The 25,379-nt window shown below is 42.7% G+C and overlaps 2 long non-coding RNA genes across 2 annotated transcripts in view; one reads left to right on the forward strand and one right to left on the reverse strand.

Annotated features, from left to right (window-relative positions):
- The first annotated feature begins 3,843 nt into the window (after window positions 1-3,843).
- LOC140132458 (uncharacterized) overlaps window positions 3,844-25,379 on the forward strand; it is a 53,340-nt gene continuing 31,804 nt past the window's right edge. Inside the window, exon 1 of the long non-coding RNA XR_011855659.1 lies at window positions 3,844-4,248. This is a non-coding gene — a long non-coding RNA (uncharacterized lncRNA). The remainder of the gene's footprint in view (window positions 4,249-25,379) is intronic.
- LOC140132457 (uncharacterized) lies at window positions 21,921-24,043 on the reverse strand. The gene is made up of 2 exons (XR_011855658.1): window positions 22,943-24,043; window positions 21,921-22,909 (listed from the first exon to the last, which is right to left on the reverse strand). It is a non-coding gene; the product is annotated as an uncharacterized lncRNA (long non-coding RNA).

A 25,379-nucleotide genomic window follows, 5' to 3' on the forward strand; every position in this document is an offset into this window, starting at 1 on the left:
ACAAAGAAACAAGCAATGAGACAGATCACTGACAGACGTAGACGCAAGTCACAGGCACCAGCAGCTTCTCCTCCTAATTCATCCAACGGTACGGAATATACAGAGGAACTGGCGATTTCATATTACAAAAAATTATTGATGTTTTCTTGGCTGACATTTTCCTTTTAACCCTTTAAGTGTGTTTCAAAGATTTTTGGAAAGCCCATTGAGGTTAGGACAGGAGTAGGAAATCGAAAACGAGTTATCAGCATCATGTTGATCGTTGTTTTCTTGGCACTCCCATCTAGGATGTCACCTAAAAGCTTATGAAGGCCACTTCCAGCCCAGCCAGAAAGTGGTCTCCATGGACGAACCACAGCAGGGCAAGTACAGTTTATTTTTTTTGCTTACCTATGTCCTAGCCCCCAAGAAATTCCTGGAAAACCCCCTTGAAAATGTGTCAAAATGGGCCCAACCTCCATCAAGACCTAAGAAAATGTGTAGCTTCCAAACTTGGTTGTCTTAAGTTGGACCTTTACGGCACATTATTTTTTTAAAGCCTTGTCCCACTAGAAGATTCTCTGATATTCTGTTGAGCCAATCCAAATCTTAAAAGCATCTTTCTCCCCCATTGGTTCTTTTATCTCTACTTGAAGAGCACCTTCATACCACCTCATACACTTGAAAATGAACATACCATTTTGTAGGGGTTACTACACAGATTCAGGGGCACTTTTAATTTTCTTTCTAGCCAATGCTGTTGCTGAGATATCAGTCCCAGTATCTGACCAATGTAAGTCTCTCCACTGTCAGAGAGGAGGTGCTGGAGCAGTGGGCATATGTCATGATAATCTTCTATGACACTGAGACACTGACATCATAACACATGCCCCTCCTCCACTTCAGCACCTCCTTCTCCGACACTGAGACATTAAGAAGATTATCATAACACACGCCCACCACTCCATCACCCCTTTCTGACAATGGAGAGGATTAGAGTCATCAGATACCGGAACTGAAATCTTCACAACAGTGGGAACTAGAAAGAAAACTCAAAGTCCCACTGAATCTGTGAAATCCATTATGGTATGCTGAGGGTATAATGAGGGAGCCCAGTATGTAAATTCATTAAGAGGGCAGTGTATATAATTCATAAGGGGGGCCCAGAGTGTATAATTTATTAGGGGGCATGTTTTAGGGCTTGTGTACCTAATCTTCTGTGCCCATAGCCAAACCAACTAAATGTGAGTGATGAATGTGTTGTTGGTCCAATAATTAAACATTTGGGGCCCCAGTTTAAATTTTGCCCAGGGCCCCACTTTGCCTAAAACCGTCTATACTATAGGATTTGGTTTTATGGATGGAGTTCAACCAGAAATAAATCTTATGATACAATATGGAAGAGCAGCAGTAGGGAAGCGTGGGGCCCCAGGATTGGAAACTGTCCAGGGCCTATGGTCTACGTAGGTGGTGCCTCATACATCAGTCAAAGAGAAACCTATGGCATAGCAGATACTGGATCCATGGGGTCATTCCAAGTATTTCTAGCGGAAATGTCCATGATATCCCTCACGCTTCCCTGTTTAGATAGGAGGGTGAGGAAGAGTGATCACACATTTCTCTTCGGGCACATACAGATACAGCAGATCAGTCAGAAATGTCTCCTCCGTCGTCACAGCCAATATATAGTAGTAGGTTAATTTGTAGACCGCTCCGAATTCCCGGCCGACACATTCTCCTATCTCCATGGATTGTGGCATATGACCCACTCAGCGCCTCGCCGGCCGATTCCGCTATGTATTACCGCAAACTGTGCACTTGTCAGCGTATGATGGGAGCCATAAATGTAGGGAAATAAGTGTCACCCATGCTGAGAGCAGAAAATGTCTCTGAATACCAAGAATATAAAGAGCTTCCAGCGTCCGTGAGTGGAGCACAGGGTATGGAGGGCAGATGGTGGTGGGAGGATGCGGGCATGGTGTTAGAATAAACTCTGTACAGATGGCGCGCACAATTATAATACCTGCGCTGCTATTCACGTACAGGGGATCCCGTTGAGCTGCAAATAATTACTATACATGAATGAGGAACATTAGATCAGGAAATCTGCATCATCTGCGGCTTTACATAGGACTGCAGGTTAACTCTCTATGGACATTTTTTACCGCCTTTTTCCTTTTTTGTGTTTCCCTTATCTGTGAGACAAATCCTACCTCGCATTGATATCAATTTATATTTTGTCCAGTGTACATGGAAGCTGGAAAAAAAAAATTTCAAAAATTTTAGAGATTCTAAAAATCCTAAAAATATTTTTTGGTAAAATTACCAAAGAAAACACAATTGCCCTTTCTTTTTACATTTTTTTGAAATCTCACCCTCCCCTTTATTCGTTGGATTGGCACGATCACAGAGACACCACATTTATATAGGTTTTATTTTGCATTCATTCTATTAAATAAAATAAAAAATTCAAGCTTTTATCCCAAAAAACTAATTGTTAGTTTTTTGCATATTTTGTTGGCAATAACTTTTTTATACTTCAGTGCCCGGAGCTGTGTCATAAGTCATTTTTGCAAAATGAGATGACATTTTCGTTGATACCATTTTGGGGACTGTACGACCTTTCGATCACTATATAGCCGCTATTTTCCGTTACACGCTTCGTCACCGGGAATAACCATTTTTATATATTTTGATAGATCGAACATTTTGAGATGTGGTGATACCTAACATGTTTATGATTTTACATGTTTATTTACTTTTTTATGTGTTCTAGGCAAAGGGGGTGATAGAAATTTTTATATTTTATTAAAATATTTTTTATATTATATTTTCAGGCAGCTGCTGCATCTGTCAGGAAGCTCCAGTGCAGTAGCCGTTGATCCCTTGGCAGGGGTCCCAATTGTATGTTCAGTAAGAGGCAGCACTCCAATGTGCTTATTAATGGAATAAAGAATCACCCATTTTCACGGACATTGGAGTGCTGCCTCTTACTGAACATAGATAGATAGGTAGAAAGATATGAGATAGATATGAGATAGATAGATAGATATGAGATAGATAGATAGATAGATAGATAGATAGATAGATAGATATGAGACAGATAGATAGATAGATAGGAGATAGATAGATATGAGATAGATAGATAGATAGATAGATAGATAGATATGAGACAGATAGATAGATAGATAGGAGACAGATAGATAGATAGATATGAGATAGATAGATAGATAGATATGAGATAGATAGATAGATAGATAGATAGATAGATATGAGATAGATAGATAGATAGATAGATATGAGATAGATAGATATGAGATAGATAGATATGATATAGATAGATAGATAGATAGATGGATAGATATGAGATAGATAGATAGATAGATAGATAGATAGATAGATATGAGATAGATAGATAGATAGATACGAGATAGATAGATAGATAGATAGATAGATAGATGGATAGATATGAGATAGATAGATAGATAGATAGATAGATACACACCGAAACGTCGCCACTTGTTCAATAGAGTTCACCTTTTATTTTGAAATTTGAACCATGGAGTGCTGCCCGCTTTTTACTTTATTTATCTACAAGAGGATCAAGCCAGAACCTTTGGGGGCGCTGCACCCCTCCTTATTAGGAGTCCATAAGATTGTGCTGACTTGGATTTTACTTCTTCTAGATAGATAGATAGATAGGAGATAGATAGATAGATATGAGATAGATAGATAGATAGATAGATAGAATGGAAAAAGTTCAAGTCCGCACAGTAAAGTGACTCCTGAGAAGGAGGGGTGCAATACCTCCTAGGACAGTGGTGGCGAACCTATGGCACGCGTGCCAGACAGGGCACGCAGAGCCCTCTCTGCTGGCACGCACGCCATCATCCTCCACCGTCTGGTGGAGACTGGGACCTTGAGAGAGAGAGGCACGCAGGTCCTCAGTTTAGAAGAACAGCATCTGCCCCTTGCGCTCAGATACAGAGCAGGCAGGTCACACTGCACGGGGTAGATGCAGTTCTTCTAAATTAAGGACCTGCGGGCCCCTCCGATGCAGCACTTGGCCGGGTGCAGGACAAAGTCTGTCAGAGGAGCCACTGCTCTAATAGAAGATCCCAGTGCAGCGCTGGGAGCAGGAAGCAGCATGGAGAGCTTGTACCTCCCCCTCCTACTAGGAGACCAGAAGTGGAGCAGAGAGAGAGGGGGAGGGGGAAGCTGTGACCCGGAACATCCAGAGGCTGCTGTGTGCCTTCCTCATAGATAACTGTAAGTTGTACAGTGTCAAATTTGTTTGTACAGTTCACATACATATATACCTGTGCTATGCATATATGTGTGTGTATATGTGACATTTACACACATATGTATAACACAGATATATAATATGTCTTTGTTATGCACGTGTGTGTGTGTTTATGTCTGTGTTATGTGTATATAAGTATATGTGTGTGTCTGTATCTGTGCTGTGCATATTTGTGTGTATGTGTGTATATATATGTGCCATACATACTGTATATATGTGTGTACTGTATGACTGTGTTATGCATACTGTGCCCACATGTATCATGTATATATATGTGTGCACTGTATATGTCTGTGTTATGCATACTGTATATATGTGTGTGCACTGTATATGTCTGTGTTATGTGTATATAAGTATATGTGTATCTGTGCTGTGCATATTTGTATGTATATGTGTATATATATGTGCCATGCATACTGTATATATGTGTGCACTGTATGTCTGTGTTATGCATACTGTATATATGTGTGCACTGTATATGTCTGTGTTATGAATACTGTATATATGTGTGTACTGTATATGTCTGTGTTATGAATACTGTATATATGTGTGTACTGTATATGTCTGTGTTATGAATACTGTATATGTGTGTGTGCACTGTATATATCTGTGTTATGCATACTGTATATATCTGTGTTATGCATACTGTATATATGTGTGCACTGTATATATCTGTTATGCATACTGTATTTATCTGTGTTATGCATACTGTATATATGTGAGCACTGTATATGTCTGTGTTATGAATACTGTATATATCTGTGTTATGCATACTGTATATATATGTGTGCACTGTATATGTCTGTGTTATGCATACTGTATATATGTGTGCACTGTATATGTCTGTGTTATGAATACTGTATATATGTGTGCACTGTATATGTCTGTGTTATGAATACTGTATATGTGTGTGTGTGCACTGTATATATCTGTGTTATGAATACTGTATATATGTGTGCACTGTATATATCTGTGTTATGCATACTGTATATATGTGTGCACTGTATATGTCTGTGTTATGCATATTGTATATATGTGTATATATATGTCTGTGTTATGCATACTGTATATACGTGTGTACTGTATATGCCTGTGTTATGCATACTAATAGTGGTGGTAAACATGTGGCAGTATTATTTGGCCCTTATATAGGTAATATTGCTCTAAATTAGCATGTTGGCACTTTGCGATAGACAAGTGGGTTTTGGCTTGCAGTTTGGGCACTCGATAGCTAAAAGGTTCGCCATCACTGTCCTAGGATTTCGGCTTGATCCTGGTTTGTAGTCAACGAATGGAAAAGGCAGGCAGCACTCCAAGGTTCAAATCAAACGTAAGTGATTTTTATTGAAACGGGTAGCGACGTTTCGGTGTTGGACAAAGGCTCGAAAAAGGTGTCCAACACCGAAATGTTGCTACCCGTTTCAATAAAAATCACTTACGTTTGATTTGAACCTTGGAGTGCTGCCTGCCTTTTCCATTCGTAGATAGATAGATAGATAGATATGAGATAGATAGATAGATATGAGATAGATAGATAGATAGATAGATAGATAGGAGATAGATAGATATGAGATAGATAGATATGAGATAGATATGAGATAAGTAGATAATCTCCCGGGGATTATACCCATTGGGGGACATTATTCATAGTCTGTTAGACTGTTTTGAGCGTCTTTTAGCGCAAAAATCTGGCGCTTCTCGTTAATTTGGTGCATTTATGCGCCATTTTCTGGCGTGGTTTTGAGTCCCTGTGCTTATCTGACATAGTGAGTGCGTCCTATACAGATGTTTGCACGGGATCTATCACAAATTTGCGCCTAAGAAGGCGCGAAAATGCACCTACTCTGAGCACTTCCAAACTTCCCTTTTCATTACTAAAAACAGTGGGCCACATTTATCACTTTTGTGCGCCTAAGTGTAGTAGTTGTGCCTAAATTCTGGCGCACTGTTTTGCCAGAATTATCACAAGCTACAACCATCTGTGATAAGTATATTTTCTGCCTCTTATTAATCACTTTACTTTACCACAGTTTAGGCGCAGTTTAGGCGCAATGTTAGATTCAGGCACTTACATGTCATCCTGCTACAAGCTCCTCTCTGCTTCTCCCACATCCCAGAATGGAGATAACACTCACAGCAGCACCCAGGTGTGTGACACCCAGCACCCAGTGACCTCCTCAGCAGGGGCTTCTCCTGGAGGGGATCCCCCAGTGCTGGTCTCCTGCTGCACCCCTGTAATTCTGCACAGTATCCCCCTCAGACACTGTGCAGAATTACATGGGGGACACTTGTTTGTAGTATCTGCAACATTCTGCAAACTTGTGCAAACTTCTCTTCTCTCTTGCTGTGAGCTCAGCGTTTTGCAGAATGTTTTGTAAATAGAAGGTGATGAAGTGTAAATAGAGTCTGCAGCTCCTGTCTGTAATGTATCAATTATATGTACTAGTGTCTGCAGTGTATCTAATGTATCTATTATATGTTCCAGTGTCTGCAGTGTATCTAATGTATCTATTATATGTTCCAGTGTCTGCCGTGTATGTAATGTATCTATTATATGTTCCAGTGTCTGTATTGTATCTAATGTATCTATTATATGTTCCAGTGTCTGGCTGAGCTTTGCTGCTAGAAATGAGCTCTTCTGCAAAGGGGCTCAGTGCTTTCTTCTCAGATAACGCCACCTTCGGGCTGGAGTGTTTTTGCGCCTAAATGCAAAAGTCGCACGTGATGAATATCATTAGGCGCAGCAAAACATCTGGAATTGAACGATAGATGAGGGAAAGGTGGTTATTTTTGCTGCGCGGCTAATTTGACGTTTAATCGCAAAAATGGCGCCAAAACGGTGCGCCTAAACGAAAAGGCGCAAAAACAACAGAAAAAACAAGTGATAAATGTGGCCCATAGGGCCACATTTATCACTTTTGTGCGCCTAAGTGTAGTAGTTGCGCCTAAATTCTGTGGCACTGTTTTGCCAGAATTATCACAAGCTACAACCATCTGTGATAAGTATATTTTCTGCCTCTTATTAATCACTTTACTTTAACACAGTTTAGCCGCAATTTTGGCGCAGTTTAGGCGCAATGTTAGATTCGGGCACTTACATGTGATCCTGCTACAAGCTCCTCTCTGCTTCTCCCACAGCCCAGAATGAAGATAACACTCACAGCAGCACCCAGGTGTGTGACACCCAGCACCCAGTGATCTCCTCAGCAGTGGCTTCTCCTGGAGGGGATCCCCCAGTGCTGGTCTCCTGCTGCACCCCTGTAATTCTGCACAGTATCCCCCTCAGACACTGTGCAGAATTACATGGGGGACACTTGTTTGTAGTATCTGCAACATTCTGCAAACTTCTCTTCTCTCTTGCTCTGAGCTGATGATTCTGCAGAATGTTTTGTAAATAGAAGGTGATGAACTGTAAATAGAGTCTGCAGCTCCTGTCTGCAGAGTATCTAATGTATCTATTATATGTTCCAGTGTCTGGCTGAGCTCTGCTGCTAGAAATGAGCTGTTCTGCAAAGGGGCTCAGAGCTTTCTTCTCAGATAACGCCACCTTCGGGCTGGAGTGTTTTTGCGCCCGTTTTTGCGCCTAAATGAAAACGTTGCAAGTGATGAATATCATTAGGCGCAGCAAAACATCTGGATTGGTAAGATAGATGAGGGAAAGCTGCTTATTCTTGCTGCGCTGTGCATTTACTAAGGCAGAACTAGATCCATCATAGATCAGGAGCCAAAAAGAAGAGTAAACCAGGCGCAAAAATAGGCGAACCTGAGATCCCACTATGATTAATGTCCCCCAATATTCCAGGACATGTGAAGTCCCTTAGACATAGCGGAATGTGTGAGAATAACGCAAATAAATAGATATTCCTAGAAAGTTATTTACAAGGAATTTTCCACTGTAGATCCCACGTACACGCTCCTGCTTCTGTTTTATATACATGATAAATTTAATATGCAGAATGATATTCCCTGATGTCCTATACGCAGTAATTCAGTCTGACTGTAACACGACCTCTATTATAGGGTCATCAGTAGAGGTCACCCTAACATAGTAGGGGTTGTCTTGGAATGACTCACGTGATTATTGCAGTGTCCGATGGGAAAGTTGTTGTGATAGCTTTTCCCTCGATAATGAATCCTGAATCCTGGTAATATGTTATAGATTCCCTTAAGGCAGGGAAAACTGCAAGTCGAGGCAATTATATCCCTCCCCAAACAGAAACATTGGGGCTAATTTACTTAATCGGTCCTGTCGCGATCCAGCGGCGCGTTCTCTGACGAGGATTCGGGTCTTCCGGCAATTCACTAAGGTTGTGCGCCCGATGTCCGCCAGGTGTCGCTGCTGTGCCGAGGTCCGCCGGAGTTCACCATCCTATTCCTGGTGCATGTAAATGTGTGTCAAGCAACACTTTTTTTTTTAAATAGCGCGATTTTTCCGACCCGGCGCCGATGCAACACAATCCGATCGCGTGCGCCAAAAACCCGGGGCAATTTGGCGCAAAACGGTAAAGTTCGGAAATCCGGAAATGCAGAAAAACACGATTCGGACCCTTAGTAAATGTGCCCCATGTGGTCACTATGGAGCCCCAATTCCATTATAATCATAATCCGGGTTAAAGGAGTTGTCTCAATATTTAATATTATCCATTACCCACTGTACAGGATTGCTGGAAGTCTTGCCAGTGGTCCCTCAATGGCAGTGATGGCGAACCTTTTAGCGACCGAGTGCCCAAACTCCAAACCAAAGTCCATGTAATCATCGCAAAGTGCCAACACGTCTATTTAGCCTAAAATCACACCATACCACTCTATAAAGGACATATAATACTGCCACATGATGACCATTACCAGTACAACAAGATAAATACCACCAAACTGATAATAAACAGACCACTAAAGAAAGTCCAACATCACTAATTATATCACAAAGCAGGAGCAAGTACACCGGGGAACACTACCCCCATCCAGTGAGGAACACTACCCCCATCCAGTGAGGAGCACTACCCCCATCCAGTGAGGATAACTACCCCCATCCAGTGAGGATCACTACCCCCATCCAGTGAGGATCACTACCCCCATCCAGTGAGGACCCCTACCCCCATCCAGTGAGGAACATTACCCCCATCCAGTGAGGACCCCTACCCCCATCCAGTGAGGAACACTACCCCCATCCAGTGAGGAACATTACCCCCATCCAGTGAGGAACACTACCCCCATCCAGTAAGGAACACTACCCCCATCCAGTGAGGGACACTACCCCCATCCAGTGAGGAACACTACCCCCATCCAGTGAGGACCCCTACCCCCATCCAGTGAGGAACACTACCCCCATCCAGTGAGGAACACTACCCCCATCCAGTGAGGAACACTACCCCCATCCAGTGAGGAACACTACCCCCATCCAGTGAGGAACATTACCCCCATCCAGTGAGGACCCCTACCCCCATCCAGTGAGGAACACTACCCCCATCCAGTGAGGAACACTACCCCCATCCAGTGAGGAACACTACCCCCATCCAGTAAGGAACACTACCCCCATCCAGTGAGGAATACTACTCCCATCCAGTGAGGAACACAACCCCCATCCAGGGGCAATATGAAGGATTATTGAATTCGGGAGGGGGTGTGTAGGGTAATGTGTATGTTGTAGGGTGGGTGTACTGAGCAGCAAATCTACATGGAACCAGGCAGGTGAATTTACCATCAAATCACCACATGACACATGTCTGTGGCCACACACACATACGTATATACATATATATACTGCCCTTGGTCCGGAGCTCTGGGCACCTGTGCCATGCTGTCAGTGAGGGCAGTGTAGTGCACCCCAGGGTCACTGGCAGCAAGGCACAGTGATATGAGATCTGGACCAGGGGCACAATATATGTGGCCACAGACATGTGTCATACAGGGCAGTTTGGGACACTAAACAATAAGCACCTATAGTTGTTTAGTGTCCCAAAGCTGCCTGCCTGTTGCCTGTGTAATATACACAGAGCAGCTCCTGCCTCCTGCTGCCTCTGTAATACACACAGAGCTGCTCCTGCCTCCTGCTGCTCTGCGTGCCCTCTCTGGCACACGTGCCATAGGTTCGCCACCACTGCTCTATGGGCTAAGACCTGTCGCTTTTTTCATTTTAGGGAAAGGAATCCCAAAAACTAACATGTTATACCGTATCCTCCTCAATATTTTATATCTGGCTGAAAAATAACTGGCTGCAGCAGGAGCCTCCTGTCTCTTTCCTGTTTATATTAGGAGAAACATAAAGTCATGCTCCGCCCTCTTAGCTAAGCCCCACCCTCTTTTTTAAAAGATTGAGCAGATTAGGACAATTTTAATACCTTGACTCTATGTAGGATTGACTCAATACTGTTTGTGCCAAGATCATGAAAATAACAGAAAGTTCTGAGATCAGACTACACAAGGCTTGTTTGTAGTCTGTTACTTTGGAGACAGATAATGGTCTATATCAGCCGGCTTTAATCTGTGGAGCAGTCACAAAAAATGATGAAAATGTGATAATTTTTAGTTAGTTTGTGGATCAATCTATGGGCCACATGTATCACTTGTTTTTTCTGTTGTTTTTGCGCCTTTTTTGCGACTAAATGCCAAACTTGGCGTGAAGCAAAAATAAGCAGCTTTCCCTCATCTATCTTACCAATCCAGATGTTTTGCTGCGCCTAATGATATTCATCACTTGCAACGTTTTCATTTAGGCGCAAAAACGGGCGCAAAAACACTCCAGCCCGAAGGTGGCGTAAACTGAGAAGTAGCACTGAGCCCCTTTGCAGAACAGCTAATTTCTAGCAGCAAAGCTCAGCCAGACACTAGTACAGATAATACAGACATTACATACACTGCAGACACTAGTACAGATAATACAGACGTGAGATACTCTGCAGACACTAGTACAGATAATACAGACATTACATACACTGCAGACACTAGTACAGATAATACAGACATTACATACACTGCAGACACTAGTACAGATAATACAGACATTACATACACTGCAGACACTAGTACAGATACTAAAGACACTGCAGACATGCAGACACTAGTACAGATCATACAGACACTACATACACTGCAGACACTAGTACAGATAATACAGACATTACATACACTGCAGACAGGAGCTATAGACACTAGTACAGATAATACACACACTACATACACTGCAGACACTAGTACAGATAATACAGACATTAGATACACTGCAGACACTAGTACAGATAATACAGACATTACATACTCTGAAGACGCTAGTACATATAATACAGACATTACATACACTGCAGACACTACTACAGATAATACAGACATTAGATACACTGCAGACACTAGTACAGACAATACAGACATTACATACACTGCAGACACTAGTACAGATTATACAGACACTACATACACTGCAGACACTAGTACAGATAATACAGACATTACATACACTGGAGACACCAGTACAGACAATACAGACATTACATACACTGCAGACACTAGTACAGATAATAGAGACATTACATACACTGCAGACACTAGTACAGATAATACAGGCACTACATACACTGCAGACACTAGTGCACACAATACAGACATTACATACACTGCAGACACTAGTACAGATAATACAGACCCTACAGACATTACATATACTACAGACAGGAGCTGCAGACTCTATTTACAGTTCATCACTTTCTATTTACAAAACAATCTGCAGAAGCCTCAGCTCAGAGCAGGACAGGAGAGAACTTTGCAGAATGTTGCAGATACTACAGACAAGTGTCCCCCGTGTAATTCTGCACAGTATCACCAGTGTGTCTGAGGGGGATACTGTGCAGAATTACAGGGGTGCAGCAGGAGACCAGCACTGGGGGATCCCCTCCAGGAGAAGCCCCTGGTGAGGAGGTCACAGGGTGCAGGGTGACACACCCGGGTGCTGCTGTGAGTGTTATCTTCATTCTGGGCTGTGGGAGAAGCAGAGAGGAGCTTGTAGCAGGATCACATGTAAGTGCCCGAATCTAACATTGCGCTGAAACTGCGCCAAAATTGCGCCTAAACTGTGTTAAAGTAAAGTGATTAATAAGAGGCAGGAAATTAACTTATCACAGATGGTTGTAGCTTGTGATAATTCTGGCAAAACAGTGCGCCAGAATTTAGGCGCAACTACTACACTTAGGCGCACAAAAGTGATAAATGTGGCCCAAAGTTTGTATCTGCTTAAATGTGAATGAATCCTAGAAAGAGCTAACTTGGTCCTAATGAATGATTCATCCCAACTTCCGCTAGTAGGCCTGTGACAGTATATACATTGTGCTGTATGAATATGTAATACCATCATTCCCTGGTATCTGGCCAAGATGAACGTCAGGATTGTTTGTAGAACAGCTGGGAACAAAATCAAGTCCAAAATGTATCCATTAAGGCAAACGAGAAGCCATCAGAGGGGCTTTGATGCCTCCACACACCCCATTTATATCGCGCCAACCACTCTCATACAGATGGTTTCACTGATGATCCTGATGGGAAATCTTCTCACCATACACAATGGCCGGCGCAGGAAATAGACGCAGGAAGGCAATGGGAAATTAGCTGTGCGCTATACAAGTGACAGTGCTGATGGATAGACTGATAGAGAGGGACATATGGGATAGGGTAATACAGAGATATGACCTAGATAAAAAGATAGATAGATTGATAGATAATGGATAGATATTGGATAGGTGTGAATGAGATAGAGAGATAGATAGATAGATATTAGATAGATAGATATTAGATAGATAGATAGATAGATAGATAGATAGGAGATAGATAGATATGAGATAGATAGATAGATAGATAGATAGATATGAGATAGATAGATATATAGATAGATAGATAGATATGAGATAGATAGATACATGACAGATAGATAGATATGAGATAGATACATAGATATGAGATAGATAGAAGATAGATAGATAGATAGATATGAGATAGATAGATACATGATAGATAGATAGATAGATAGATAGATAGATAGATAGATAGATAGATAGATAGATGATAGATAGATAGGAGATAGATAGATAGATATGAGATAGATAGATAGATAGATATGAGATAGATAGATAGATAGATAGGAGATAGATAGATAGATAGATAGATATGAGATAGATAGATAGATAGATAGATATGAGATAGATAGATAGATAGATAGATAGATAGAAAAACAAAAAGCGAACGGCACTCCAAAATAGTGGAATAATTCAACTGGTGTTTATTCCCAAGCTGCTACATTTCAGCTTCATCTGAAGCCTTTCTCAAGGCTTGAGAAGGCTTCGGATGAAGCTGAAACGTAGTAGCTTGGGAATAAACACCAGTTGAATTATTCCACTATTTTGGAGTGCCGTTCGCTTTTTGTTTTTCTACATTTGGAAGGACGTGGCTGTCCGGTTGTAGCTTGCACCCAGCCTTCACTCTATTGCAGTGCCGCTAAAGTAATCTTCTTTTTTCGTAGATAGATAGATCCACCTGTCTTGGTGAAACATACAAGTTCAAGTATTTTCCCCAGGATTCGGGAGTGCTGCTGTCAGAACCCTCTGAATGGATTCTGGTTGCAGTGTTCTGAGCTTATTGTCCGCCCTTAGGCCTTCTCTGATTGACAGCCGCCTTGCAGAGTTGATTTCCTTGGATGAGCTTAGTGTGTGTTTTGTGGAAAGCTGGGTGGTTTCATGTTGCTACTAAGCTCAAGGCTTCCTATTGTGGGTTGAATAATACATTTCCAAGCCAGTCAGCTTTAAGGGAACCTGTCACCAGGAACGTCACTTTTAGCTGGTGACAGGTTCTAATGAGCTATCTAATGCTGATTTTAAAAATGCCTTCTGAACCAATTCAGTACTTTATAACAGTTTATTTTACTTTACCTGGCTCCCTTCCAGAAACATGTGGTGAGTTCCGGTGAGGGGGAAGCTGCAGCCTTTGTAAACCTGTGTCTCTTCATACATTCTTCCTTTACTTCACACCATACCCCTCGCTCTCCTGCCTGCTCAATGCACATGACAAGGAGTGGGTGGGAGCTGCATGAGTGTAGAGGAGACTGAGACACAGGCACACACAGGCTGCCTCCGCCTCCCCGGGGAATTACCACACGCTGCTGGACCAGGTAATGTAAAATAATCTATTATAAAATGAAATTATTCAAAATTCTGACAAAGACAATTTAAAAATTCAATCCTCAGTTCACTCTGGGCTGGTTATACTTTCTCCTGTGCTTTATAGTACTTCTGTCTGTTTTTGTTTTTCTGGACTTGAAACTTGTTCCTAAACCTGGGTGATGCCTGATAAGGAACTCCAACTGATCTTCAAACCTCAACCCCAATTTGTTCTGGAACTCCCAACCAGTAGTCCCTTACCACTATGGTTCGCAAGGCTATTAGGAAAGGTTTGGGGTTGTGGTTGAGTTCCTTGACAGCCGCCTTGTTTCTACATCCTATATAGATAAATAGATAAATATGTGATTGATCAAGAAATAGAAATGAGATAGATGGCTAATAGATAATTAATGAATATATGTGAAAAAAAAAAACACACACGGGAGGCGAAATTAAAAAGATCACCTTTTTCCATCGGAATTTGGAAGTGTTACCTTGTTTCTGTATCCTATATAGAAAGATATGTGATGGATACATAGATAGATAGATAATAGAATAAATAGATATGAGATAGATAGATATGATATATGCAAAATTAGCAACACAGCAAAAATAACCCTCATCTATCTTACCAATCCTGATGTTTTGCTGCGCCTAATGATATTAATCACATGAAACTTTTTATTTAAGCCCAAAAACAGGCGCAAAAACACTCCAGCCCGAAGGTGGCGTTAACTTAGAAGTAGCACTGAGCCCCTGTGCAGAACAGCTCATTCCCAGCAGCAAAGCTCAGCCAGACACTAGTACAGATAATACAGACACTAGTACAGATAATACAGACACTGCAGACACTAGTACAGATAATACAGACACTGCAGACACTAGTACAGATAATACAGACACTGCAGACACTAGTACAGATAAGGGTACATTCACACAGCGGTATGCCCGCCGTGCGGACATACCGCCGTGTGCTGGAGAGGAGGAGGAGGCGGCCCCTCCTCCCTCCATAGAGAATAGCGGCGCACGGCCGCACACACGCCAAAAGATAGAGCATGCTCTATCTTTTTGCGGTGTGCGGGCCGGATCGGCCGGATCGAATCTAACATTGCGCCGAAACTGCGCCAAAATTGCGCCTAAACTGTGTTAAAGTAAAGTGATTAATAAGAGGCAGGAAATTAACTTATCACAGATGGTTGTAGCTTGTGATAATTCTGGCAAAACAGTGCGCCAGAATTTAGGCGCAACTACTACACTTAGGCGCACAAAAGTGATAAATGTGGCCCATGGTAGATAATAGAATAGATAGATATGTGATGGATAGATGATGGATATTTTAGCATATTTCCAGGATGAATAAGAAATCCTTTAGCACAGTTACATATATAACATTCATGGCGTGTGAATCGTCATTACACGTTTCACTTTACATTGATTTCCTTTTGATGATTTTCGCCCTGTAAACCCCAAGTTATCTAAACACTCGGCTCGTTGTGGAGGCTCAGACAATAATTATGTTCTTGCTTATAGAAAATGGTGTTGAAGATATTTGTAGAGCGATTAACATAACATGGGGAAAAATGTATTTCCACGCAGATCAGAAACATCACATACAGCAAAGTCTGTGAATATCCAACGGCAGGACAGATATAATGGATGTGTTCTAAGATATTCCGTGACTATCCACCATATACACTGCATTCCCACATGTCTTAATAATGGCTCATTGATGAAAGAATTATATGAGATTTTTCATAAGTGCAAAGAAAATTATCATGTTTGCTTTTGCTACAATGTTATTTCTCTGCTCAATAACAGAGAGAAAAAACAATCAGGAAGGGATCATCAATGACACAGTCAAAAAAATTATATTAGGGTGGTCTGGAAAGAATGAACTTTATCCAATTCCTGATAGAAATCATGACAAAAACCTACAAACTGTGATTGATGGTATGTGACACTCACATTTAACCCACTTGCTGTCCATTTCCTTCTGATCCTCCTTGAGATGGTTCTACTCCTTCTTTGGAATCCAGCTGTGTTTATTGGACTTGATTAGGAAAGGTGCACACCTTTCTATGTAAGACCTCACAGCTCAAAGTGCATGCCAAAGCACATGAGAATCATGAGGTCTAAGGAACTGCCCAAGGAGATCAGAGACATAATTGTATCAAGAATTGTGTTTGAATCCAGATAACACATCCAGAGGTCAAACCTTGGTAATTTGACAAAACTATACAGGCTCCTTCCTAGGATACTTCATACCTCATTGAACAGGCACCTTCTGAATGATTCAATAACACAGCCTGCCTTGCTATTAGCTAAACAGTGACTGGCACAGCAGGATTATGCTGGTCCTTTGGCTAGTAGGTGGTACATGTGTATGCACAAGAATATTGTTAGCATTAGGAATCAGCAGCTTCAAGATCCACAACACAGAAAGAAGGAGCCATACATCTGCAATGTGTTCTTCACACATAATGGGGCAGATTTATCAAGCTGTCTGAAAGTCAGAATATTTCTAGTTGCCCATGGCAACCAATCACAGCTCCCCTTTAAAACATTCATGAGCACTGGTAAAATGAAAGCTCAGCTGTGATTGGTTGCCATGGGCAACATGAAATAATTCTGACTTTCAGACAGCTTGATAAATCTGCCCCAATGTTCTTCACATACTATTGTGAAGAACACCGTTCGGCGCGCATGTCTTCCGATAAGTTAGCAGATGTTTGGAACATCTGCAATGTGTTCTTCACTGGCTCGGACTGTTGGTCCTGCTCCAGCCCGCTCCGCTCCAGCCTCCACTTCAGCCCCCGCTCCGCTCCTCCATTCCCGCTCCGTGATGTCTGCTCCAGCCCCAGCTCCGCTCCTCCATGTAGGCTCCTTGATGCCCACTCCAGTCCCCGCTCCGCTACTCCATGCCCGCTCCTTGATGCCCGCTTCAGCCACCACTCTGCTCCTCCATTCCCGCTTCGTGATGCCTGCTGCAGCCCCCGCTCTGCTCCTCCATGCCCACTCCGTGGTGCCCGCTCTGCTCCGTGATGCCACTCCATGATGTCCACTCCAGCCCCCACTCCGCTCCTCCATGCTCGCTCTGTGATGCCCGCTTCGCTCTTCCATGCCCACTCCAGCCCCCACTCCGCTCCTCCATGCCCGCTCCATGATGCCCACTCCAGCCCCCGCTATGCTCCTCCATGCCCACTCCGTGATGCCCACTCCAGCCCCCGCTATGCTCCTCCATGCCCGCTCCGTGGTGCCCGCTCCAGCCCCCGCTCCTCCATGCCCGCTCCAGCCCCCGCTCCGCTCCACTTCAGCCTCCGCATGCCCTATCCAGCGTCAGCGCTCATGTCTTCGGCTAAGTTAGCAGATTCGGAACATCTGCAATGTGTTCTTCACTGTGTTCTTTCACAGTGTTCTTCACTTAAATGATCCTGTGTTCACTGTGTTCACTGTTTTAATTGTATTCTTCTCTGTTCTTCACTGACTGTGTTTTCTTAATTAAATGCTCGATCTCCAGCAGAGGAAATACTCGTCCGAGCAGCGAGCCGTTCCGAGTACTCTAATACTCGGACGAGTATACTCGCTCATCTCTAATCATCACAATACATAATTGGGACATAATCTCAGGTGAGTCATCTTTAGGGTGAATGTTCTCTCTCTCAGCCCTAAATGGGTTAACACGTGCCCCCTTCTCAATGATATTCACAAACAGTAGATCAGAACATTCAGAGAAATGTTGTTGTTCCGGCGAGTCCTCACAGACGGATCATTGTGGGGACATTAAATGGTCCACAAGAAACAAAGTATTGTATAATAGCTATTTGTTATGTAGCTCCATATAGATACATCTGTACAGCACAATTTTTCCCACACAAAAAAGTTGACACCTTGGCAGAAGATCATTTTAAGATTGGACTATATAGTTCTTATTAAAGGTATTGTACATGTCTACTTCTCCAAAGCAGAACCATAACGGTCCAGACGTTGTATATACGGAGTTGCTGCTTAACACCATTCCCTTCAATGGAGCCACAGTAGGCAAATCTTGGATAAAATCCATGTTTAAAAAAAGGTGATGACCCTCGAGTTGACTTTGGGAGAAGCCATGGTGGGATATAGCAAAACTGGACCTTTGCCCTAGATCATGAACATCAGAGGACATTTACGTGTCTCCCTCAGACTTTTCGGCATGGATCCATGGGACCCATGCATTGATACTTGACCATGGCTGGTGGCTTGACTCACCAGTAAAAATGTCAGGCTCTTCATTCATCATAACATCTGATGGCACCAATGTCTACTGATATCATCGTCCATGGTGTACTGCCATCAGGATGCTGTGTCGGCTACCTACCTGTGGCCTGTTATTCACTCCTAGTCGAGTTCTTAATTAGTAGTTTTCTATTGTATCATTGTATTTGGCAATGCCCAATTCAAAATGATCTCAGTCACCATCATTAGAAACCTGAAACCTAAAATGAGAGAACACATGGGATTGATATGTAGGCCCAAAAGGGGGGTCCACATGGTATACTACTCTTCTCAGGCTGCAACACCTAGACGGCTCATATTTTGAAGATGTGAAAATGGAGACATTGGGGGAGATTTACTTACATGGTCCCGTCGCGATCCCGCGGTGCGTTGTCCGATGTGGATTCAGGTCCGGCGCATTCACTAAGATCGTGCGTCCGGGGTCTTGCATGTGGCGCTGCTGCGCCGAGGTGCGCAGGAGTTCACTTGCTTCTTCCTGGTGCATGTGAGTGCTGATCTTGTGACACAAAACCTTTTTTAAAATTCTGTGATTTGTCCGAATCCGCTGGGTTTTCCGACGGCCACGGCTCCCGATTTCTGTCACGTACAAGCCGGTGCCGATGCGCCGAAATCCGATTGCGTGCACCAAAATCCCGGGGCAATTCAGCGCAAAATGGAACTATTCGGGGATGCCGACGAAAGTGCGGCGCTCGGACCCTTAGTAAATGAGCCCCATTGAGTAACCTGACTATGTCAATGGTTTGTCTTGGACGAATACTATAATTCCTGACCGGGCTTTGGTTTCAAATAGGACTAGTGTAAATGTACCGGCAAGGGAACTATTTCTGCATTTGTTGGGTATCTAGTGATGGTGGGAACAATTAAAGACTCTTTATAGACTCTTGTAGACCCTAAAAATTGGTGGTTCTATCGTCTTGTTATATTTTGTCCACATCCCTTTCATGCTTTCACAACCTACAATAAAAGCCATGGACTCTACTCACAGTTTGCAGTAATAAAAAGTGAGAAATGTAAGCACAAGAGCAACTTTTCTTCTATTTATTTCCACTTTCATCGCTGAGCCGAGTGGAAAACTTTATCATCGAGGTCGTTTTATAAGAGTTTGTTCCATTTTGATCTCTCTTTTTACAATTGTTTAAAGTTATTACAGCTGTTGAAATGCGGCTCTCGAGTCGGGGGAAATGATGGTGGATACAAAGCCATAGATAGCGGGAGGGGCTCCTCTGTTATCTGCAGTGTTGTACTCCTTGAGTGGCTTCAGACTTTAGACGTTTCAGCTGGAGACCCCTGAAGTGTGTTTACTTCGTAAGTTATTCTTCAAAGTGTGCGCTGACCCTTAGCTATGATATAGAAGTCATAAATCAAAGGAGCCGGGGAAAGTGTATTTATTTAGGGCTGTACCAATAACAATTTATTCAATATTCTACGTAACAAAGTAGAGTAAACACAAACAGTGCAGGAGGCGACATCAACCATGATGACTACAACCTCAAGAGGAACCCACCAAGGGCATTGTATAGATGTTGAAGGCATAAGGACACAACATCTTACCAACTGCTTGGTCCCTTGACATTAGCAACATTGAGATTTAGATCTGTAGTTTTCCCAAAAAGGAGTGCATTACCTACCATCAAGAAGAACCCACTCAAGGGCATTGTACAGACATTGAAGGCGTAAGGACACAACATCTTAGTAACTGCTTTGGTTCATTGACATCATGAACATTGAGATTTAGATCTGTAGGCCTCCCAAAAAGGAGTGCATTGCCCACCATCAAGAGGAACCCAACACGGGTATTTTATAGATGTTGAAGGCATAAGGACACCATATCTCACCAACTGCTTTGGTACCTTGACATCACTAACATTGATATTTAGATCTGTTGGCCTCCCAAAAAGGAGTGCATTGCCTACCATCAAGAGAAATCAACTAGAGTCAATTGTATAGACACAATGGGGGTCAGAATCACGTTTTTACATCGGATTACCCAAATTTTACCATTTTGAGCCCATTTGCAACGAATTCCGCCGGGTTTTTGGCGCACGCGATCGGATTGTGTCGCATCGGCGCTGGGTTGCACGCGACGAAAAACGGGGATGTGGCCGTCGGAAAACCCGTCGGATTCGGAGAAAACGCCGTATTTTAAAAAAAAAAAAATGTGTTGCATGACACGCACTTACCTGCAACCAGGATAGCTTGGTGAACTTCAGTGCACTCCGACTGACTTCAGCGCAGCAGCGCCACCTGGTGGACATCGGGCGCACTACCTTAGTGAATCGCCGTAAGACACGAATCAGCGTCGGAGAACCCGCCCCTGGATCGCAAATGGACCGGGTAAGTAAATATGTCCCAATATCTTACTAACTTCTTTGGTTCCTTGACATTAGGAACATTGAGATTAAGATGTATAGGCTTCCCAAAATGGAGTGCATTACCTACCATCAAGAAGAACATACTTGATGGCATTGTATAGACATTAAAGGCAAAAGGACAGAACATCTTACCAACTTCTTTGGTTCCTTGACATCAGGAACATTGAAATTTAGATCTGTAGCCCTCCCAAAAAGGAGTGCATTGTCAACCATCAAGATAAACCCGCCCTAGGGCATTGTATACACATTGAAGGTGTAAGGACTAGAGATGAGTATACTGACTCGTCAGAGTATACTGCTCGGTCGAGTATTAGCATACTCGGACCGGCTCGTTACTCGGTCGAGTATCTCGCCGGCTCGAGATCGAGCAGTAAATTAATAAAATAAATTGAATACAAGTATTTTTATTGTAAAAAAAAAATATTACACATGTTTCCATATGTTTTGCTTGTAAGAACACATTGAAATAACACTATTCTTCACTTTGCAGGTGTTCGCGCGTGTCTCCCGCTAATTTAGGAGATGTTCGGAACATCTGGAATGTGAAGAATAGTGTTCTTTCAATGTGTTCTGCACTTAAATGGTCCTGTGTTCACTGTTTTTAATGTTTTAATTCTATTCTTCACTTTGCAGCTGTGCGCGCGTATCTCTGAACCTATCGGGAGATACGCGCGCACACCTGCAATGTGAAGAATAGAATTAAAACATTAAAAACAGTGAACACAGGAGCATTTAAGTGCAGAACACATTGAAAGAACACTATTCTTCACATGACGTGTGGATATGGGATGGACCCCCACTTTATTTTAAACGGTGTATGGAACACGGTGTATGGAAAAAATACACAACCACATAACGTAATGGGTGAAATGGCCACAGCTTTATTTGAATCACAGGAATAAAACAATCAGAGGAGGAGTCAGGTGACATGCTAGGGGTGGGATTCCCCAATACCCCAATCTAAAGTTGCCTGACATACAGCCCCCGGCCAGACATCAACAAAGGGGGGCGGCACGCTCTGGCTTGCCATTCTAGCAGAGCCAGTACACTTTAAGGGCACCAATGACCCTGGTGAAGATTATCCATTGTGTGCTTCAACACCGTGCCCGCCCCTGGCTGCTTTTACCATTACCAGAGCCTTGAGGCTGCCACTTCCAAAGCTCAGGCTGTTGACCACCATGAGCTTTTACATCCTCTATAAGTTAAATTAGTCCACCAATAACTTGCCTGCACCTTCCACCTGACTCCTCCACCGCAAAATAAAAGCTGCGACAGATAACAAAATGCCATACTTTGACTCCCATTCTATTTTTTTTTAAATACATATTCTTTTATTTATTTGTTTTTAATTTTATATCTACATTTTTATTTAGATATTTCTTTCTTCTTCCATTTTAAAACCAGGAGCATAACATTGAGAATTTTTAATCTCCAGGCAGAAACTTTAAATATGTGCAACCTCCGACTCACAAAGAGTCATCCCACAGCGCTCAGGAGAGGAAAAACCCCCTGTGGAGGAAACCTCTAGGGAACCATGGCTGAAGGATCACCCTTCCCCTGGGCTTAGGAGGATAACGCCAACTTCATCTCATCAACAGTCAATTAAGAAATTTACATGATACAAGATAAACAGTGTCAAAGTTCAAAAAACAAACAGACAATCATTTTCATAGCATTATACGTGTAATTGGTAAATAACCAGTTGTAAATTAATGATAGTAAAGGGCGGGTGGGAGGGACATGTTTCTTTCTGTGCTTCTAGAGAGAGAAAGAGAAAGAGAGATACAGGACAGGGAGTGACATCTACTCCTGAGCCCCTCCCCTCTTACATCACTACACTATCCCACCTACACTGTTCTTACATCACTACACTATCCCACCCACTCTGTACTTTTAACAAGGACCATCATCTTACATCAATACTATCATCTAAATTCAGTCGTTATAGGTCCCCCCTTACCACCGTCATGTTCCTGCTTCGCCTATGGCTCCGCTGTTGTCATGACGTGTGGATATGGGATGGACCCCCACTTTATTTTAAACGGTGTATGGAACACGGTGTATGGAAAAAATACACAACCACATAACGTAATGGGTGAAATGGCCACAGCTTTATTTGAATCACAGGAATAAAACAATCAGAGGAGGAGTCAGGTGACATGCTAGGGGTGGGATTCCCCAATACCCCAATCTAAAGTTGCCTGACATACAGCCCCCGGCCAGACATCAACAAAGGGGGGCGGCACGCTCTGGCTTGCCATTCTAGCAGAGCCAGTACACTTTAAGGGCACCAATGACCCTGGTGAAGATTATCCATTGTGTGCTTCAACACCGTGCCCGCCCCTGGCTGCTTTTACCATTACCAGAGCCTTGAGGCTGGCCACTTCCAAAGCTCAGGCTGTTGACCACCATGAGCTTTTACATCCTCTATAAGTTAAATTAGTCCACCAATAACTTGCCTGCACCTTCCACCTGACTCCTCCACCGCCACAAAGAGGCCATTTGACACCTTAAATGGACTCGACCGCCACCAAACAACAAAAATCCCATCAATGGGAATACAATGGGTTAACGAATAAAGTGTTGAGAAAATTACAAATACAATCCACATGCACAAAGTGGTAAAAACATTGCTAAACTCTAAACTTCTACAGATATACCAAACCGTGTCCAACAATATAGTGAAGCAGGATACCGTACAACAATGATGTGGAATAACTGCCCTCGGAACTAAATATATTCTGAAAAGACTAAGTACTAGACACCAAAAGCGTAGATTTATCTCCCCACCGAGTGGGAATATCGCTTACTGTATCTCCAGTATCTAGAGAACCACTAGTCATACTTCAATATATGTATCATGCACCAATACTATTGACAGAACAGACATGAAGAGGATAGGTAAAGAAGAAGAAAGTTTACTTCTGTGCTCAGCTAATGCATAGGTAGGGGGGGGGGCAACCCCACTATGTGTCATAGCGTATGCACTGCCACGGCATAGCCCCCTGACAAAATGTTCAAAATGCTGTGCGATGTCTTCGCTCTCTTTTTTATATATATATATATATATATATATATATATAGTATTACAATAACATAGTGAGCTGAGCCGAGATATACTCATCTCAAGCCTTATAGCAAACCAATTTAAAATTTATTTTGTAGTTGGCCTAGCACCAGCTCCATCTTGCTCCAATACAGAATACAGCGCAATAGCGGGCAAGTACTTGACAACAGAACAGCAAAGGCTTGTCCATTTTGACAACTAACTTCGCCCGGTATAATACTAAATAAATGTAACTTTGCTCAAAAAACACGCTCAGCGTGCAGAGAAACCACAACTACCATATCCACAAGCCACAACCTCCTGGCAAGTGGTGAGAGCAGAATGTGGCCATATCAAGCCAAATCCATAAATATAATTTTTTGCTCAAAAAACACGCTCAGCGTGTAGAGAAACCACACCTGCCATATCCACAAGCCGCAACCTCCTGGCAAGTGGCGAGAACAGAATGTGGCCATATCAAGCCAAATCCATAAATATAATTTTTTGCTCAAAAACACGCTCAGCGTGTAGAGAAACCATAACTACCATATCCACAAGCCGCAACCTCCTGGCAAGTGGTGATATACAATGCACGCACAGCGTACAAAACCAACACTCTAGTGATCCACCAGCCGCTATCCTCTTAGCTAGTGGCGTAACTAGGTGTGGATAACCGAACCAGAACCATCTTCTCAGGGACCGCCCCTTAGAGAAGTGCATATATGTCTCCACATATAATCCACTAGCCACCAACCTCCAAGCTAGTGGTGTAACCAGGTGTGGAGAACTTGTCTCCCATAAACCATAATTACGCGCACAGCACGCGAGAGCCACATCCCCAGCTCCACATAGCCGCCAACCTCCTAGCTAAGTGGCGAAAGAAGATGTGGCCCTAGACCAACCATTTGAGACAGTAACATCAACCACATATAAGACATTATATAAATGTACCAAGGGCCTGGATATATAGGATCCATTTATCTTACAGAATTAGGTGCAGCAGTAACACTGACCATGTGTCTGGCTAATTCTCCAGCCATTTCATGGGGCTAAATGTAATGTAACATTACAATGCTAATTCACCATTATAGTCTGAGGTGGCATGTAACCCCCTCAGTATTGTACCATGTACCACTCATGTAATCTAGAATGTATATATATATATATATATATATATATATATATATGAGTGCACATAAGGTATACATGGACAGTCCATAATATAGAAGCCACAACTAAAGGCTAGTTATATATATATATGTAAGATACAG

The sequence above is a fragment of the Engystomops pustulosus genome, chromosome 5 (genome assembly GCF_040894005.1).
Source record: "Engystomops pustulosus chromosome 5, aEngPut4.maternal, whole genome shotgun sequence".
NCBI classification, from domain to species: Eukaryota; Metazoa; Chordata; class Amphibia; order Anura; family Leptodactylidae; genus Engystomops; species Engystomops pustulosus.